Below are 18,182 nucleotides of genomic sequence, written 5' to 3'. Positions count from 1 at the left end.
CAAATTGGTGGAAAATCACATCTCAACCATACGCTGTCCAAAGCATTAAACCGCCTTCACGCGGCAAAACAGAACATGTTGTTGGCCCGCACTGCTGGGTCAAACTGCGCTTCCCAAAAACAGATTGGGTCAAAACTGACAGAAGAAATCTCTAAGCCTGCTTTAAGCCCTACCCACGGGACGGGTTGACAGTCTCGCACAACGCGAGAGCCTCAGTTTCGCCTGTGTAATTTGGGGGCCAATGAAAACTGCATCCAACTAAAATTACAAACAAAATTTTAGGACTCTAATGATGTTTCAAATGTAACTTTTCTCATCTCTGTTGTTAGGTTGTAACCATCTCTGAGACTCAAAGTGTCAGAACTCGCCTAAGCTGGTTTTGCAAAATGGAGGTCAAGACTATACTTTCAGGGATCATTTCTATAGTTTCTAACTAGGAAATGTGTTTCAAAAGTGTAGTGTCTCCCAAACTACGATGATGAGCTTTGATACTCTTTTCTGAGCGTGAATCGGGTGTGGAGTAATGGTTTATTTCATATGCTCCACACCATTGATGAACGTTCTGTGTGGCATTTAAGCAGCATAGAAGAAGAGAGTATGGTCAGAGTGGTCTCTGAAAAATGTAAATATCAGATTAAAAATCTTATGAGTCGTTATGATTGAGATTTTTTTTTTTTTTTTTACATTTTTGTTGGTGGGTGTCACCATCCTTGATATTCAGAATGTCAGGATAAGATGTCAGCTGGTTCTATCAACTTAAAGTTGCCATAAAATGCATTGAGAGAATATTTTAATTTGTTCTTTGATATCTGCATAGAAGGTATATGGCATAGGAAAGGGCAAACAATCTCCAGAAACGGTTTTACAGGACCATTTACAACCCTAGGATTTGTCCCTAGAATGAAATGCTCTGTTATTGCCTTTTTTGGAAGCTTCATGAATATTAATGAGCTCTGCTCCGATTGGCTGTTTCACAGAGCTGCTCATCTCTATAGCTGGCACATTGATAAAAATATTTATTTAATTAGGAGCTCTAGCGGCTTTTAATATGTGGTTTGTTGAATCTGCCGTTTTGTATCGCAGACATTTTAGTCTCATTACTGTGATCCATGTGCTCTGTGTAAAGTTATAATGCAGAGGGAGCGCTTCTTACCACACAAGTTCAGCTGCTTCTCGGTGATACTCTGGATCTGTAAATCATTCGCCATCATCAGCGCAGTTATTTCTCCATCATTCACCATCATCAGCACAGTCATCTCTCTGTTTATGTGGTAAGTGATATCTTTTGTACTGCAATGTAACAGGCTAGCGCTAGCATTAAGCTAACCGTGTCCCTTCAGTGGCTTGCCTTGTTTTACTGATGTACTGACGTTACCGATGATTGGGCGATGCAAATGTTGGAGGCGTAACTATTAACGATCCCGGGACTGTTGCGTAACAGTCGGTGTTATGTTGGAACTGACATATAAATCTAGTGTTTGCAAAAGACCACCGAAATATAGAAGATTTATCCTTATCCTTATATAGATTTATCCTTGATTTCCATAAGAAAGGTGCCCCAAATTGGTGGAAAATCACATCTCAACCATACGCTGACCAAAGCATTGAACCGCCTTCACGCGGCAAGACAGAACATGTTGTTGGCCCGCACTGCTGGGTCAAACTGCGCTTCCCAATAACAGATTGGGTCAAAACTGACAGAAGAAAACTCTAAGCCTGCTCTAAGCACTACCCACGGGACGGCTCGACAGTCTTGCACAACGCGAGAGCCTCCGTTTCGCCTGTGTCATTTGGGAGCCGATGAAAACTGCGTCCGACCCGGTGAAGGAGACCACAACCAGCCCGGCTAGCTCAGTCGGTAGAGCATGAGACTCTTAATCTCAGGGTCGTGGGTTCGAGCCCCACGTTGGGCGGCTCTGTTGGCGCTCTTTCTTCCCAACAGGGTGGCGGGCTCCAGCGTGCCCGTTCTCCGCACAGGCTAAGTGGATTTTGCGAGCTCCGGAAACATCTTTCAAAACAGCCTGTTAGTACGTGCGATTCTAATCCCTAACCCTAACCCTTGCTTTTACAACCGTGATCCCGCGGCAGCCGATGCGCAATGTCTGTCTCTGTGGCGCAATCGGTTAGCGCGTTCGGCTGTTAACCGAAAGGTTGGTGGTTCGAGCCCACCCAGGGACGTGTGAAATGCCGGTGTTTTGCACGCGCGTCAGGTGTCCACTAACGCCTATGCCATTCTTAGGGTTGCGAGGCACAGCTTTCTCAGGGCGTTTATCCTGTGCACCTTCAATAAGCTGGCTTCTTTTAAAAGAAGTCAGCGGCGGGTGTTTGGTGAACATTTTCACCAGCTCGAGTTTGCTGTGGCATGTGGATTCATTCTTTACTGATGATCTGTCTCTGGGGCTCATCTAGTTGACATGGTATCCGCTGACATTCGGCTGAAGGTGCTGATCCACCATCTGCTCTTGGTACGGACTGGATCCGGGGGACTGCAGTGACCATCTAATCGGAATACAGAATGGATATGGCGGCTACGGTGACCTCAGAATAAGAACAAACAGACTAATATTAATGTAGATGCAAAAGTTCCATGTTGCCACAGTGTCAGATTGGAGAGGATCTGGTTTTCACAGTCTTGCGTCGATGGCCGTCTAGGTGAAGAGGTCTTCACTGATGATCTGTCTCTGGGGCTCATCCAGCTTGCTATCACCTTGTCGGATCACATCCACGTAGCTGCAAGAAAAGGTCACGACCGTCACCGGTATTCTATCGCAGAGGCAATGTTGTAGCTTGTGTGGTTTATCTGAGGTGTGATCATTGCTGGTTGTAAACTTTCCCCGATATCCCATCTGGATGATTTGAAATACAGTCAGCTTCTCAGTTTTTGCCGGTCTCTCTGGACGCTTCTTGAAAAACAAAGTTTTGCTTCGTTTTGTTAGAGTGGCTGGTTGTTGGTCCTCGTCAAAGAGGTGTCTACAGATCATAGCGTGCCGGAGCCAGAAGATTAGTTGTTTTGTCAATATGCTCTCAAGACTTCGCTGCAGGTATCATTAAACTACAGCACAATCACAGCTCACCGCTACCCATCGTAAACAGGTTGGGCCTGTCTGTTCTGGTGGGCTCTCAGTGGTGCTAAATCATCAAATGAAGAGGACGGGATTCAAACCCACACAAACCAAGGTGAGCCTAGCACAACGGATTAGCCTTGCATCGCCTTAACCACTCGACCACCCCGTCACTTTCCGTGGTCCTTTTATTTAACACTCCCGATTCAGACCATCGGCTCATTAGTAGAGCACTCAGTGAACTGAACTGAGTGTGTCAGATAAGGAAGACACAAAAAGCGCAGAGTGGGGTCCCCAGGACGAGGATTACTGCTAAAGGAGGCGAACGACGAGGATGGGATTCGAACCCACGCGTGCAGAGCACAATGGATTAGCAGTCCATCGCCTTAACCACTCGGCCACCTCGTCATTTTACGTGACATTTTTTATTTAGCACTCCTGATTCAGATCATCAGTTCATTAGTAGAGAACTCAAAGAACTGAACTGAGTGTGTTAGATAAGGAGGACACACAAAAAGTTTAGCATGGGGTCCCTAGGACCAGGATTAAGGTCCAGTGCTAAAGGAACCGAACGACAAGAATGGATTCCAACCATTGCACAGAGCAAAATGGATTAGCAGTCCATCGCCTTAACCACTCGGCCACCCCGTCCCCTTGCTGACCGAGATAGGCCATGCTGCGGACCTTTTCAGCTGCTGCTGCCGTGCTTTCAGCTGGCTGTTTTGAGCACAGAGGGAATAGTGAATGAGCCGTCTTTTACACACCTCTAATCTGTTCCGTAGAAACACGGTGCAGCAACCCGTGGCAGGAGACTGTTTGTGCGGCAGTTTAAAGCTTGCTACCACCTTGTCGGTTCACATCCACGTAGGTGCAGAAAAAGGTCACGACCGTCGCCTGCATTCTTTCGCAGAGGCAATATTGTAGCCTATGAGGTTTGTCCGAGGCGCGATCATTGCTGGTTGAAAACTTTACCCAATACCCCGCCAGGATGACTTGAAATACAGTTATCTTTGGCAATTTTTGCTAGTCTCTCTGGAGGCTTAGAGTTTTGTTGAGAAATATAGCCTTGTTTCGTTTAGGGTTTTTTTTCCTCGCCAAAAAAACGGTCTGCTGATGATAGTGCGCCAGAGCCAGAAGGTTTGTTGTTTTGTCAATATGTTCTCAAGACAAGTATCGTTAAACTGCAACGCAATTACAGCTCACCGTTACCCATCGTAAACATGTTGGGCCTGTCTGGTCCGGTGACCTCTCAGTGGCGCTAAAGCTTCGAATGCGTGTCGAGCACAATGTATTAGCCTTCCACCGCCTTAACCACTGGACCACTTCGTCATCCGGCGGGGTTTCTTTATTTAACATTCCTGATTCATGTGCATGTGGATGCATTCTTCGTCTTTTGTTTCAGCCGCCGAGGGCCTGTTTTCCACTGAGGCCCTGCGCCAAACTCCCTATGAGACACAATCGAACGTTAGTAGTAACCTCCGATTACGGCCGAATGTGGATTCTGCTCGGACGACGGGGCACCGGTACATCCTTTGTAGCTTTAGCTTATTAGCCAAACGCTACACCAGTTTGCCATTTCCCATGAAATCATCCTTGATTTCCATAAGAAAGGTGCCCCAAATTGGTGGAAAATCACATCTCAACCATACGCTGTCCAAAGCATTAAACCGCCTTCACGCGGCAAAACAGAACATGTTGTTGGCCCGCACTGCTGGGTCAAACTGCGCTTCCCAAAAACAGATTGGGTCAAAACTGACAGAAGAAATCTCTAAGCCTGCTTTAAGCCCTACCCACGGGACGGGTTGACAGTCTCGCACAACGCGAGAGCCTCAGTTTCGCCTGTGTAATTTGGGGGCCAATGAAAACTGCATCCAACTAAAATTACAAACAAAATTTTAGGACTCTAATGATGTTTCAAATGTAACTTTTCTCATCTCTGTTGTTAGGTTGTAACCATCTCTGAGACTCAAAGTGTCAGAACTCGCCTAAGCTGGTTTTGCAAAATGGAGGTCAAGACTATACTTTCAGGGATCATTTCTATAGTTTCTAACTAGGAAATGTGTTTCAAAAGTGTAGTGTCTCCCAAACTACGATGATGAGCTTTGATGCTCTTTTCTGAGCGTGAATCGGGTGTGGAGTAATGGTTTATTTCATATGCTCCACACCATTGATGAACGTTCTGTGTGGCATTTAAGCAGCATAGAAGAAGAGAGTATGGTCAGAGTGGTCTCTGAAAAATGTAAATATCAGATTAAAAATCTTATGAGTCGTTATGATTGAGATTTTTTTTTTTTTTTTTTACATTTTTGTTGGTGGGTGTCACCATCCTTGATATTCAGAATGTCAGGATAAGATGTCAGCTGGTTCTATCAACTTAAAGTTGCCATAAAATGCATTGAGAGAATATTTTAATTTGTTCTTTGATATCTGCATAGAAGGTATATGGCATAGGAAAGGGCAAACAATCTCCAGAAACGGTTTTACAGGACCATTTACAACCCTAGGATTTGTCCCTAGAATGAAATGCTCTGTTATTGCCTTTTTTGGAAGCTTCATGAATATTAATGAGCTCTGCTCCGATTGGCTGTTTCACAGAGCTGCTCATCTCTATAGCTGGCACATTGATAAAAAATATTTATTTAATTAGGAGCTCTAGCGGCTTTTAATATGTGGTTTGTTGAATCTGCCGTTTTGTATCGCAGACATTTTAGTCTCATTACTGTGATCCATGTGCTCTGTGTAAAGTTATAATGCAGAGGGAGCGCTTCTTACCACACAAGTTCAGCTGCTTCTCGGTGATACTCTGGATCTGTAAATCATTCGCCATCATCAGCGCAGTTATTTCTCCATCATTCACCATCATCAGCACAGTCATCTCTCTGTTTATGTGGTAAGTGATATCTTTTGTACTGCAATGTAACAGGCTAGCGCTAGCATTAAGCTAACCGTGTCCCTTCAGTGGCTTGCCTTGTTTTACTGATGTACTGACGTTACCGATGATTGGGCGATGCAAATGTTGGAGGCGTAACTATTAACGATCCCGGGACTGTTGCGTAACAGTCGGTGTTATGTTGGAACTGACATATAAATCTAGTGTTTGCAAAAGACCACCGAAATATAGAAGATTTATCCTTATCCTTATATAGATTTATCCTTGATTTCCATAAGAAAGGTGCCCCAAATTGGTGGAAAATCACATCTCAACCATACGCTGACCAAAGCATTGAACCGCCTTCACGCGGCAAGACAGAACATGTTGTTGGCCCGCACTGCTGGGTCAAACTGCGCTTCCCAATAACAGATTGGGTCAAAACTGACAGAAGAAAACTCTAAGCCTGCTCTAAGCACTACCCACGGGACGGCTCGACAGTCTTGCACAACGCGAGAGCCTCCGTTTCGCCTGTGTCATTTGGGAGCCGATGAAAACTGCGTCCGACCCGGTGAAGGAGACCACAACCAGCCCGGCTAGCTCAGTCGGTAGAGCATGAGACTCTTAATCTCAGGGTCGTGGGTTCGAGCCCCACGTTGGGCGGCTCTGTTGGCGCTCTTTCTTCCCAACAGGGTGGCGGGCTCCAGCGTGCCCGTTCTCCGCACAGGCTAAGTGGATTTTGCGAGCTCCGGAAACATCTTTCAAAACAGCCTGTTAGTACGTGCGATTCTAATCCCTAACCCTAACCCTTGCTTTTACAACCGTGATCCCGCGGCAGCCGATGCGCAATGTCTGTCTCTGTGGCGCAATCGGTTAGCGCGTTCGGCTGTTAACCGAAAGGTTGGTGGTTCGAGCCCACCCAGGGACGTGTGAAATGCCGGTGTTTTGCACGCGCGTCAGGTGTCCACTAACGCCTATGCCATTCTTAGGGTTGCGAGGCACAGCTTTCTCAGGGCGTTTATCCTGTGCACCTTCAATAAGCTGGCTTCTTTTAAAAGAAGTCAGCGGCGGGTGTTTGGTGAACATTTTCACCAGCTCGAGTTTGCTGTGGCATGTGGATTCATTCTTTACTGATGATCTGTCTCTGGGGCTCATCTAGTTGACATGGTATCCGCTGACATTCGGCTGAAGGTGCTGATCCACCATCTGCTCTTGGTACGGACTGGATCCGGGGGACTGCAGTGACCATCTAATCGGAATACAGAATGGATATGGCGGCTACGGTGACCTCAGAATAAGAACAAACAGACTAATATTAATGTAGATGCAAAAGTTCCATGTTGCCACAGTGTCAGATTGGAGAGGATCTGGTTTTCACAGTCTTGCGTCGATGGCCGTCTAGGTGAAGAGGTCTTCACTGATGATCTGTCTCTGGGGCTCATCCAGCTTGCTATCACCTTGTCGGATCACATCCACGTAGCTGCAAGAAAAGGTCACGACCGTCACCGGTATTCTATCGCAGAGGCAATGTTGTAGCTTGTGTGGTTTATCTGAGGTGTGATCATTGCTGGTTGTAAACTTTCCCCGATATCCCATCTGGATGATTTGAAATACAGTCAGCTTCTCAGTTTTTGCCGGTCTCTCTGGACGCTTCTTGAAAAACAAAGTTTTGCTTCGTTTTGTTAGAGTGGCTGGTTGTTGGTCCTCGTCAAAGAGGTGTCTACAGATCATAGCGTGCCGGAGCCAGAAGATTAGTTGTTTTGTCAATATGCTCTCAAGACTTCGCTGCAGGTATCATTAAACTACAGCACAATCACAGCTCACCGCTACCCATCGTAAACAGGTTGGGCCTGTCTGTTCTGGTGGGCTCTCAGTGGTGCTAAATCATCAAATGAAGAGGACGGGATTCAAACCCACACAAACCAAGGTGAGCCTAGCACAACGGATTAGCCTTGCATCGCCTTAACCACTCGACCACCCCGTCACTTTCCGTGGTCCTTTTATTTAACACTCCCGATTCAGACCATCGGCTCATTAGTAGAGCACTCAGTGAACTGAACTGAGTGTGTCAGATAAGGAAGACACAAAAAGCGCAGAGTGGGGTCCCCAGGACGAGGATTACTGCTAAAGGAGGCGAACGACGAGGATGGGATTCGAACCCACGCGTGCAGAGCACAATGGATTAGCAGTCCATCGCCTTAACCACTCGGCCACCTCGTCATTTTACGTGACATTTTTTATTTAGCACTCCTGATTCCTGATAGATAAGGAGGACACACAAAAAGTTTAGCATGGGGTCCCTAGGACCAGGATTAAGGTCCAGTGCTAAAGGAACCGAACGACAAGAATGGATTCCAACCATTGCACAGAGCAAAATGGATTAGCAGTCCATCGCCTTAACCACTCGGCCACCCCGTCCCCTTGCTGACCGAGATAGGCCATGCTGCGGACCTTTTCAGCTGCTGCTGCCGTGCTTTCAGCTGGCTGTTTTGAGCACAGAGGGAATAGTGAATGAGCCGTCTTTTACACACCTCTAATCTGTTCCGTAGAAACACGGTGCAGCAACCCGTGGCAGGAGACTGTTTGTGCGGCAGTTTAAAGCTTGCTACCACCTTGTCGGTTCACATCCACGTAGGTGCAGAAAAAGGTCACGACCGTACGCTGTCCAAAGCATTAAACCGCCTTCACGCGGCAAAACAGAACATGTTGTTGGCCCGCACTGCTGGGTCAAACTGCGCTTCCCAAAAACAGATTGGGTCAAAACTGACAGAAGAAATCTCTAAGCCTGCTTTAAGCCCTACCCACGGGACGGGTTGACAGTCTCGCACAACGCGAGAGCCTCAGTTTCGCCTGTGTAATTTGGGGGCCAATGAAAACTGCATCCAACTAAAATTACAAACAAAATTTTAGGACTCTAATGATGTTTCAAATGTAACTTTTCTCATCTCTGTTGTTAGGTTGTAACCATCTCTGAGACTCAAAGTGTCAGAACTCGCCTAAGCTGGTTTTGCAAAATGGAGGTCAAGACTATACTTTCAGGGATCATTTCTATAGTTTCTAACTAGGAAATGTGTTTCAAAAGTGTAGTGTCTCCCAAACTACGATGATGAGCTTTGATGCTCTTTTCTGAGCGTGAATCGGGTGTGGAGTAATGGTTTATTTCATATGCTCCACACCATTGATGAACGTTCTGTGTGGCATTTAAGCAGCATAGAAGAAGAGAGTATGGTCAGAGTGGTCTCTGAAAAATGTAAATATCAGATTAAAAATCTTATGAGTCGTTATGATTGAGATTTTTTTTTTTTTTTTTTACATTTTTGTTGGTGGGTGTCACCATCCTTGATATTCAGAATGTCAGGATAAGATGTCAGCTGGTTCTATCAACTTAAAGTTGCCATAAAATGCATTGAGAGAATATTTTAATTTGTTCTTTGATATCTGCATAGAAGGTATATGGCATAGGAAAGGGCAAACAATCTCCAGAAACGGTTTTACAGGACCATTTACAACCCTAGGATTTGTCCCTAGAATGAAATGCTCTGTTATTGCCTTTTTTGGAAGCTTCATGAATATTAATGAGCTCTGCTCCGATTGGCTGTTTCACAGAGCTGCTCATCTCTATAGCTGGCACATTGATAAAAAATATTTATTTAATTAGGAGCTCTAGCGGCTTTTAATATGTGGTTTGTTGAATCTGCCGTTTTGTATCGCAGACATTTTAGTCTCATTACTGTGATCCATGTGCTCTGTGTAAAGTTATAATGCAGAGGGAGCGCTTCTTACCACACAAGTTCAGCTGCTTCTCGGTGATACTCTGGATCTGTAAATCATTCGCCATCATCAGCGCAGTTATTTCTCCATCATTCACCATCATCAGCACAGTCATCTCTCTGTTTATGTGGTAAGTGATATCTTTTGTACTGCAATGTAACAGGCTAGCGCTAGCATTAAGCTAACCGTGTCCCTTCAGTGGCTTGCCTTGTTTTACTGATGTACTGACGTTACCGATGATTGGGCGATGCAAATGTTGGAGGCGTAACTATTAACGATCCCGGGACTGTTGCGTAACAGTCGGTGTTATGTTGGAACTGACATATAAATCTAGTGTTTGCAAAAGACCACCGAAATATAGAAGATTTATCCTTATCCTTATATAGATTTATCCTTGATTTCCATAAGAAAGGTGCCCCAAATTGGTGGAAAATCACATCTCAACCATACGCTGACCAAAGCATTGAACCGCCTTCACGCGGCAAGACAGAACATGTTGTTGGCCCGCACTGCTGGGTCAAACTGCGCTTCCCAATAACAGATTGGGTCAAAACTGACAGAAGAAAACTCTAAGCCTGCTCTAAGCACTACCCACGGGACGGCTCGACAGTCTTGCACAACGCGAGAGCCTCCGTTTCGCCTGTGTCATTTGGGAGCCGATGAAAACTGCGTCCGACCCGGTGAAGGAGACCACAACCAGCCCGGCTAGCTCAGTCGGTAGAGCATGAGACTCTTAATCTCAGGGTCGTGGGTTCGAGCCCCACGTTGGGCGGCTCTGTTGGCGCTCTTTCTTCCCAACAGGGTGGCGGGCTCCAGCGTGCCCGTTCTCCGCACAGGCTAAGTGGATTTTGCGAGCTCCGGAAACATCTTTCAAAACAGCCTGTTAGTACGTGCGATTCTAATCCCTAACCCTAACCCTTGCTTTTACAACCGTGATCCCGCGGCAGCCGATGCGCAATGTCTGTCTCTGTGGCGCAATCGGTTAGCGCGTTCGGCTGTTAACCGAAAGGTTGGTGGTTCGAGCCCACCCAGGGACGTGTGAAATGCCGGTGTTCTGCACGCGCGTCAGGTGTCCACTAACGCCTATGCCATTCTTAGGGTTGCGAGGCACAGCTTTCTCAGGGCGTTTATCCTGTGCACCTTCAATAAGCTGGCTTCTTTTAAAAGAAGTCAGCGGCGGGTGTTTGGTGAACATTTTCACCAGCTCGAGTTTGCTGTGGCATGTGGATTCATTCTTTACTGATGATCTGTCTCTGGGGCTCATCTAGTTGACATGGTATCCGCTGACATTCGGCTGAAGGTGCTGATCCACCATCTGCTCTTGGTACGGACTGGATCCGGGGGACTGCAGTGACCATCTAATCGGAATACAGAATGGATATGGCGGCTACGGTGACCTCAGAATAAGAACAAACAGACTAATATTAATGTAGATGCAAAAGTTCCATGTTGCCACAGTGTCAGATTGGAGAGGATCTGGTTTTCACAGTCTTGCGTCGATGGCCGTCTAGGTGAAGAGGTCTTCACTGATGATCTGTCTCTGGGGCTCATCCAGCTTGCTATCACCTTGTCGGATCACATCCACGTAGCTGCAAGAAAAGGTCACGACCGTCACCGGTATTCTATCGCAGAGGCAATGTTGTAGCTTGTGTGGTTTATCTGAGGTGTGATCATTGCTGGTTGTAAACTTTCCCCGATATCCCATCTGGATGATTTGAAATACAGTCAGCTTCTCAGTTTTTGCCGGTCTCTCTGGACGCTTCTTGAAAAACAAAGTTTTGCTTCGTTTTGTTAGAGTGGCTGGTTGTTGGTCCTCGTCAAAGAGGTGTCTACAGATCATAGCGTGCCGGAGCCAGAAGATTAGTTGTTTTGTCAATATGCTCTCAAGACTTCGCTGCAGGTATCATTAAACTACAGCACAATCACAGCTCACCGCTACCCATCGTAAACAGGTTGGGCCTGTCTGTTCTGGTGGGCTCTCAGTGGTGCTAAATCATCAAATGAAGAGGACGGGATTCAAACCCACACAAACCAAGGTGAGCCTAGCACAACGGATTAGCCTTGCATCGCCTTAACCACTCGACCACCCCGTCACTTTCCGTGGTCCTTTTATTTAACACTCCCGATTCAGACCATCGGCTCATTAGTAGAGCACTCAGTGAACTGAACTGAGTGTGTCAGATAAGGAAGACACAAAAAGCGCAGAGTGGGGTCCCCAGGACGAGGATTACTGCTAAAGGAGGCGAACGACGAGGATGGGATTCGAACCCACGCGTGCAGAGCACAATGGATTAGCAGTCCATCGCCTTAACCACTCGGCCACCTCGTCATTTTACGTGACATTTTTTATTTAGCACTCCTGATTCAGATCATCAGTTCATTAGTAGAGAACTCAAAGAACTGAACTGAGTGTGTTAGATAAGGAGGACACACAAAAAGTTTAGCATGGGGTCCCTAGGACCAGGATTAAGGTCCAGTGCTAAAGGAACCGAACGACAAGAATGGATTCCAACCATTGCACAGAGCAAAATGGATTAGCAGTCCATCGCCTTAACCACTCGGCCACCCCGTCCCCTTGCTGACCGAGATAGGCCATGCTGCGGACCTTTTCAGCTGCTGCTGCCGTGCTTTCAGCTGGCTGTTTTGAGCACAGAGAGAATAGTGAATGAGCCGTCTTTTACACACCTCTAATCTGTTCCGTAGAAACACGGTGCAGCAACCCGTGGCAGGAGACTGTTTGTGCGGCAGTTTAAAGCTTGCTACCACCTTGTCGGTTCACATCCACGTAGGTGCAGAAAAAGGTCACGACCGTCGCCTGCATTCTTTCGCAGAGGCAATATTGTAGCCTATGAGGTTTGTCCGAGGCGCGATCATTGCTGGTTGAAAACTTTACCCAATACCCCGCCAGGATGACTTGAAATACAGTTATCTTTGGCAATTTTTGCTAGTCTCTCTGGAGGCTTAGAGTTTTGTTGAGAAATATAGCCTTGTTTCGTTTAGGGTTTTTTTTCCTCGCCAAAAAAACGGTCTGCTGATGATAGTGCGCCAGAGCCAGAAGGTTTGTTGTTTTGTCAATATGTTCTCAAGACAAGTATCGTTAAACTGCAATGCAATTACAGCTCACCGTTACCCATCGTAAACATGTTGGGCCTGTCTGGTCCGGTGGCCTCTCAGAGGCGCTAAAGCTTCGAATGCGTGTCGAGCACAATGTATTAGCCTTCCACCGCCTTAACCACTGGACCACCTCGTCATCCGGCGGGGTTTCTTTATTTAACATTCCTGATTCATGTGCATGTGGATGCATTCTTCGTCTTTTGTTTCAGCCGCCGAGGGCCTGTTTTCCACTGAGGCCCTACGCCAAACTCCCTATGAGACACAATCGAACGTTAGTAGTAACCTCCGATTACGGCCGAATGTGGATTCTGCTCGGACGACGGGGCACCGGTACATACTTTGTAGCTTTAGCTTATTAGCCAAACGCTACACCAGTTTGCCATTTCCCATGAAATCATCCTTGATTTCCATAAGAAAGGTGCCCCAAATTGGTGGAAAATCACATCTCAACCATACGCTGTCCAAAGCATTAAACCGCCTTCACGCGGCAAAACAGAACATGTTGTTGGCCCGCACTGCTGGGTCAAACTGCGCTTCCCAAAAACAGATTGGGTCAAAACTGACAGAAGAAATCTCTAAGCCTGCTTTAAGCCCTACCCACGGGACGGGTTGACAGTCTCGCACAACGCGAGAGCCTCAGTTTCGCCTGTGTAATTTGGGGGCCAATGAAAACTGCATCCAACTAAAATTACAAACAAAATTTTAGGACTCTAATGATGTTTCAAATGTAACTTTTCTCATCTCTGTTGTTAGGTTGTAACCATCTCTGAGACTCAAAGTGTCAGAACTCGCCTAAGCTGGTTTTGCAAAATGGAGGTCAAGACTATACTTTCAGGGATCATTTCTATAGTTTCTAACTAGGAAATGTGTTTCAAAAGTGTAGTGTCTCCCAAACTACGATGATGAGCTTTGATACTCTTTTCTGAGCGTGAATCGGGTGTGGAGTAATGGTTAATTTCATATGCTCCACACCATTGATGAACGTTCTGTGTGGCATTTAAGCAGCATAGAAGAAGAGAGTATGGTCAGAGTGGTCTCTGAAAAATGTAAATATCAGATTAAAAATCTTATGAGTCGTTATGATTGAGATTTTTTTTTTTTTTTTTTACATTTTTGTTGGTGGGTGTCACCATCCTTGATATTCAGAATGTCAGGATAAGATGTCAGCTGGTTCTATCAACTTAAAGTTGCCATAAAATGCATTGAGAGAATATTTTAATTTGTTCTTTGATATCTGCATAGAAGGTATATGGCATAGGAAAGGGCAAACAATCTCCAGAAACGGTTTTACAGGACCATTTACAACCCTAGGATTTGTCCCTAGAATGAAATGCTCTGTTATTGCCTTTTTTGGAAGCTTCATGAATATTAATGAGCTCTGCTCCGATTGGCTGTTTCACAGAGCTGCTCATCTCTATAGCTGGCACATTGATAAAAATATTTATTTAATTAGGAGCTCTAGCGGCTTTTAATATGTGGTTTGTTGAATCTGCCGTTTTGTATCGCAGACATTTTAGTCTCATTACTGTGATCCATGTGCTCTGTGTAAAGTTATAATGCAGAGGGAGCGCTTCTTACCACACAAGTTCAGCTGCTTCTCGGTGATACTCTGGATCTGTAAATCATTCGCCATCATCAGCGCAGTTATTTCTCCATCATTCACCATCATCAGCACAGTCATCTCTCTGTTTATGTGGTAAGTGATATCTTTTGTACTGCAATGTAACAGGCTAGCGCTAGCATTAAGCTAACCGTGTCCCTTCAGTGGCTTGCCTTGTTTTACTGATGTACTGACGTTACCGATGATTGGGCGATGCAAATGTTGGAGGCGTAACTATTAACGATCCCGGGACTGTTGCGTAACAGTCGGTGTTATGTTGGAACTGACATATAAATCTAGTGTTTGCAAAAGACCATCGAAATATAGAAGATTTATCCTTATCCTTATATAGATTTATCCTTGATTTCCATAAGAAAGGTGCCCCAAATTGGTGGAAAATCACATCTCAACCATACGCTGACCAAAGCATTGAACCGCCTTCACGCGGCAAGACAGAACATGTTGTTGGCCCGCACTGCTGGGTCAAACTGCGCTTCCCAATAACAGATTGGGTCAAAACTGACAGAAGAAAACTCTAAGCCTGCTCTAAGCACTACCCACGGGACGGCTCGACAGTCTTGCACAACGCGAGAGCCTCCGTTTCGCCTGTGTCATTTGGGAGCCGATGAAAACTGCGTCCGACCCGGTGAAGGAGACCACAACCAGCCCGGCTAGCTCAGTCGGTAGAGCATGAGACTCTTAATCTCAGGGTCGTGGGTTCGAGCCCCACGTTGGGCGGCTCTGTTGGCGCTCTTTCTTCCCAACAGGGTGGCGGGCTCCAGCGTGCCCGTTCTCCGCACAGGCTAAGTGGATTTTGCGAGCTCCGGAAACATCTTTCAAAACAGCCTGTTAGTACGTGCGATTCTAATCCCTAACCCTAACCCTTGCTTTTACAACCGTGATCCCGCGGCAGCCGATGCGCAATGTCTGTCTCTGTGGCGCAATCGGTTAGCGCGTTCGGCTGTTAACCGAAAGGTTGGTGGTTCGAGCCCACCCAGGGACGTGTGAAATGCCGGTGTTTTGCACGCGCGTCAGGTGTCCACTAACGCCTATGCCATTCTTAGGGTTGTGAGGCACAGCTTTCTCAGGGCGTTTATCCTGTGCACCTTCAATAAGCTGGCTTCTTTTAAAAGAAGTCAGCGGCGGGTGTTTGGTGAACATTTTCACCAGCTCGAGTTTGCTGTGGCATGTGGATTCATTCTTTACTGATGATCTGTCTCTGGGGCTCATCTAGTTGACATGGTATCCGCTGACATTCGGCTGAAGGTGCTGATCCACCATCTGCTCTTGGTACGGACTGGATCCGGGGGACTGCAGTGACCATCTAATCGGAATACAGAATGGATATGGCGGCTACGGTGACCTCAGAATAAGAACAAACAGACTAATATTAATGTAGATGCAAAAGTTCCATGTTGCCACAGTGTCAGATTGGAGAGGATCTGGTTTTCACAGTCTTGCGTCGATGGCCGTCTAGGTGAAGAGGTCTTCACTGATGATCTGTCTCTGGGGCTCATCCAGCTTGCTATCACCTTGTCGGATCACATCCACGTAGCTGCAAGAAAAGGTCACGACCGTCACCGGTATTCTATCGCAGAGGCAATGTTGTAGCTTGTGTGGTTTATCTGAGGTGTGATCATTGCTGGTTGTAAACTTTCCCCGATATCCCATCTGGATGATTTGAAATACAGTCAGCTTCTCAGTTTTTGCCGGTCTCTCTGGACGCTTCTTGAAAAACAAAGTTTTGCTTCGTTTTGTTAGAGTGGCTGGTTGTTGGTCCTCGTCAAAGAGGTGTCTACAGATCATAGCGTGCCGGAGCCAGAAGATTTGTTGTTTTGTCAATATGCTCTCAAGACTTCGCTGCAGGTATCATTAAACTACAGCACAATCACAGCTCACCGCTACCCATCGTAAACAGGTTGGGCCTGTCTGTTCTGGTGGGCTCTCAGTGGTGCTAAATCATCAAATGAAGAGGACGGGATTCAAACCCACACAAACCAAGGTGAGCCTAGCACAACGGATTAGCCTTGCATCGCCTTAACCACTCGACCACCCCGTCACTTTCCGTGGTCCTTTTATTTAACACTCCCGATTCAGACCATCGGCTCATTAGTAGAGCACTCAGTGAACTGAACTGAGTGTGTCAGATAAGGAAGACACAAAAAGCGCAGAGTGGGGTCCCCAGGACGAGGATTACTGCTAAAGGAGCCGAGCGACGAGGATGGGATTCGAACCCACGCGTGCAGAGCACAATGGATTAGCAGTCCATCGCCTTAACCACTCGGCCACCTCGTCATTTTACGTGACATTTTTTATTTAGCACTCCTGATTCAGATCATCAGTTCATTAGTAGAGAACTCAAAGAACTGAACTGAGTGTGTTAGATAAGGAGGACACACAAAAAGTTTAGCATGGGGTCCCCAGGACCCGGATTAAGGTCCAGTGCTAAAGGAACCGAACGACAAGAATGGATTCCAACCATTGCACAGAGCAAAATGGATTAGCAGTCCATCGCCTTAACCACTCGGCCACCCCGTCCCCTTGCTGACCGAGATAGGCCATGCTGCGGACCTTTTCAGCTGCTGCTGCCGTGCTTTCAGCTGGCTGTTTTGAGCACAGAGGGAATAGTGAATGAGCCGTCTTTTACACACCTCTAATCTGTTCCGTAGAAACACGGTGCAGCAACCCGTGGCAGGAGACTGTTTGTGCGGCAGTTTAAAGCTTGCTACCACCTTGTCGGTTCACATCCACGTAGGTGCAGAAAAAGGTCACGACCGTCGCCTGCATTCTTTCGCAGAGGCAATATTGTAGCCTATGAGGTTTGTCCGAGGCGCGATCATTGCTGGTTGAAAACTTTACCCAATACCCCGCCAGGATGACTTGAAATACAGTTATCTTTGGCAATTTTTGCTAGTCTCTCTGGAGGCTTAGAGTTTTGTTGAGAAATATAGCCTTGTTTCGTTTAGGGTTTTTTTTCCTCGCCAAAAAAACGGTCTGCTGATGATAGTGCGCCAGAGCCAGAAGGTTTGTTGTTTTGTCAATATGTTCTCAAGACAAGTATCGTTAAACTGCAATGCAATTACAGCTCACCGTTACCCATCGTAAACATGTTGGGCCTGTCTGGTCCGGTGGCCTCTCAGAGGCGCTAAAGCTTCGAATGCGTGTCGAGCACAATGTATTAGCCTTCCACCGCCTTAACCACTGGACCACCTCGTCATCCGGCGGGGTTTCTTTATTTAACATTCCTGATTCATGTGCATGTGGATGCATTCTTCGTCTTTTGTTTCAGCCGCCGAGGGCCTGTTTTCCACTGAGGCCCTACGCCAAACTCCCTATGAGACACAATCGAACGTTAGTAGTAACCTCCGATTACGGCCGAATGTGGATTCTGCTCGGACGACGGGGCACCGGTACATACTTTGTAGCTTTAGCTTATTAGCCAAACGCTACACCAGTTTGCCATTTCCCATGAAATCATCCTTGATTTCCATAAGAAAGGTGCCCCAAATTGGTGGAAAATCACATCTCAACCATACGCTGTCCAAAGCATTAAACCGCCTTCACGCGGCAAAACAGAACATGTTGTTGGCCCGCACTGCTGGGTCAAACTGCGCTTCCCAAAAACAGATTGGGTCAAAACTGACAGAAGAAATCTCTAAGCCTGCTTTAAGCCCTACCCACGGGACGGGTTGACAGTCTCGCACAACGCGAGAGCCTCAGTTTCGCCTGTGTAATTTGGGGGCCAATGAAAACTGCATCCAACTAA

General features: G+C 46.5%; 23 non-coding genes across 23 annotated transcripts; 19 read left to right on the top strand and 4 right to left on the bottom strand.

Moving 5' to 3' along the window:
• The first annotated feature begins 395 nt into the window (after positions 1-395).
• Positions 396-611, top strand: LOC141347419 (small nucleolar RNA U3). Its single transcript, XR_012357349.1, has one exon. It is a non-coding gene; the product is annotated as a small nucleolar RNA U3 (small nucleolar RNA).
• A 1,229-nt stretch (positions 612-1,840) lies between these two features.
• Positions 1,841-1,913, top strand: trnak-cuu (transfer RNA lysine (anticodon CUU)). The gene has a single exon. It is a non-coding gene; the product is annotated as a tRNA-Lys (tRNA).
• A 191-nt stretch (positions 1,914-2,104) lies between these two features.
• trnan-guu (transfer RNA asparagine (anticodon GUU)) lies at positions 2,105-2,178 on the top strand. Its single transcript has one exon. It is a non-coding gene; the product is annotated as a tRNA-Asn (tRNA).
• Positions 2,179-2,760: 582 nt separating this feature from the next.
• LOC141286365 (U4 spliceosomal RNA) lies at positions 2,761-2,899 on the top strand. Its single transcript, XR_012339254.1, has one exon. It is a non-coding gene; the product is annotated as a U4 spliceosomal RNA (small nuclear RNA).
• A 489-nt stretch (positions 2,900-3,388) lies between these two features.
• Positions 3,389-3,470, bottom strand: trnas-gcu (transfer RNA serine (anticodon GCU)). The gene has a single exon. It is a non-coding gene; the product is annotated as a tRNA-Ser (tRNA).
• Positions 3,471-3,960: 490 nt separating this feature from the next.
• On the top strand, positions 3,961-4,101 carry LOC141284690 (U4 spliceosomal RNA). The gene has a single exon (XR_012338473.1). It is a non-coding gene; the product is annotated as a U4 spliceosomal RNA (small nuclear RNA).
• A 973-nt stretch (positions 4,102-5,074) lies between these two features.
• On the top strand, positions 5,075-5,290 carry LOC141347490 (small nucleolar RNA U3). Its single transcript, XR_012357368.1, has one exon. It is a non-coding gene; the product is annotated as a small nucleolar RNA U3 (small nucleolar RNA).
• A 1,231-nt stretch (positions 5,291-6,521) lies between these two features.
• Positions 6,522-6,594, top strand: trnak-cuu (transfer RNA lysine (anticodon CUU)). Its single transcript has one exon. It is a non-coding gene; the product is annotated as a tRNA-Lys (tRNA).
• Positions 6,595-6,785: 191 nt separating this feature from the next.
• trnan-guu (transfer RNA asparagine (anticodon GUU)) lies at positions 6,786-6,859 on the top strand. Its single transcript has one exon. It is a non-coding gene; the product is annotated as a tRNA-Asn (tRNA).
• Positions 6,860-7,441: 582 nt separating this feature from the next.
• On the top strand, positions 7,442-7,580 carry LOC141286354 (U4 spliceosomal RNA). The gene has a single exon (XR_012339253.1). It is a non-coding gene; the product is annotated as a U4 spliceosomal RNA (small nuclear RNA).
• A 489-nt stretch (positions 7,581-8,069) lies between these two features.
• Positions 8,070-8,151, bottom strand: trnas-gcu (transfer RNA serine (anticodon GCU)). The gene has a single exon. It is a non-coding gene; the product is annotated as a tRNA-Ser (tRNA).
• Positions 8,152-8,954: 803 nt separating this feature from the next.
• On the top strand, positions 8,955-9,170 carry LOC141347483 (small nucleolar RNA U3). Its single transcript, XR_012357366.1, has one exon. It is a non-coding gene; the product is annotated as a small nucleolar RNA U3 (small nucleolar RNA).
• Positions 9,171-10,401: 1,231 nt separating this feature from the next.
• On the top strand, positions 10,402-10,474 carry trnak-cuu (transfer RNA lysine (anticodon CUU)). The gene has a single exon. It is a non-coding gene; the product is annotated as a tRNA-Lys (tRNA).
• Positions 10,475-10,665: 191 nt separating this feature from the next.
• trnan-guu (transfer RNA asparagine (anticodon GUU)) lies at positions 10,666-10,739 on the top strand. The gene has a single exon. It is a non-coding gene; the product is annotated as a tRNA-Asn (tRNA).
• Positions 10,740-11,321: 582 nt separating this feature from the next.
• Positions 11,322-11,460, top strand: LOC141286343 (U4 spliceosomal RNA). The gene has a single exon (XR_012339252.1). It is a non-coding gene; the product is annotated as a U4 spliceosomal RNA (small nuclear RNA).
• Positions 11,461-11,949: 489 nt separating this feature from the next.
• Positions 11,950-12,031, bottom strand: trnas-gcu (transfer RNA serine (anticodon GCU)). The gene has a single exon. It is a non-coding gene; the product is annotated as a tRNA-Ser (tRNA).
• A 490-nt stretch (positions 12,032-12,521) lies between these two features.
• On the top strand, positions 12,522-12,662 carry LOC141284685 (U4 spliceosomal RNA). Its single transcript, XR_012338472.1, has one exon. It is a non-coding gene; the product is annotated as a U4 spliceosomal RNA (small nuclear RNA).
• Positions 12,663-13,635: 973 nt separating this feature from the next.
• LOC141347531 (small nucleolar RNA U3) lies at positions 13,636-13,851 on the top strand. Its single transcript, XR_012357376.1, has one exon. It is a non-coding gene; the product is annotated as a small nucleolar RNA U3 (small nucleolar RNA).
• A 1,230-nt stretch (positions 13,852-15,081) lies between these two features.
• trnak-cuu (transfer RNA lysine (anticodon CUU)) lies at positions 15,082-15,154 on the top strand. The gene has a single exon. It is a non-coding gene; the product is annotated as a tRNA-Lys (tRNA).
• A 191-nt stretch (positions 15,155-15,345) lies between these two features.
• trnan-guu (transfer RNA asparagine (anticodon GUU)) lies at positions 15,346-15,419 on the top strand. Its single transcript has one exon. It is a non-coding gene; the product is annotated as a tRNA-Asn (tRNA).
• A 582-nt stretch (positions 15,420-16,001) lies between these two features.
• LOC141286332 (U4 spliceosomal RNA) lies at positions 16,002-16,140 on the top strand. The gene has a single exon (XR_012339251.1). It is a non-coding gene; the product is annotated as a U4 spliceosomal RNA (small nuclear RNA).
• Positions 16,141-16,629: 489 nt separating this feature from the next.
• Positions 16,630-16,711, bottom strand: trnas-gcu (transfer RNA serine (anticodon GCU)). The gene has a single exon. It is a non-coding gene; the product is annotated as a tRNA-Ser (tRNA).
• Positions 16,712-17,201: 490 nt separating this feature from the next.
• Positions 17,202-17,342, top strand: LOC141284681 (U4 spliceosomal RNA). Its single transcript, XR_012338471.1, has one exon. It is a non-coding gene; the product is annotated as a U4 spliceosomal RNA (small nuclear RNA).
• The last annotated feature ends 840 nt before the right edge of the window (positions 17,343-18,182 follow it).

Source organism: Garra rufa, chromosome 1 (genome assembly GCF_049309525.1).
Source record: "Garra rufa chromosome 1, GarRuf1.0, whole genome shotgun sequence".
Lineage (NCBI taxonomy): Eukaryota > Metazoa > Chordata > Actinopteri > Cypriniformes > Cyprinidae > Garra > Garra rufa.
Note: the sequence above shows the minus strand (reverse complement) of the source record. Positions and strands in the feature narration are given on the sequence as shown.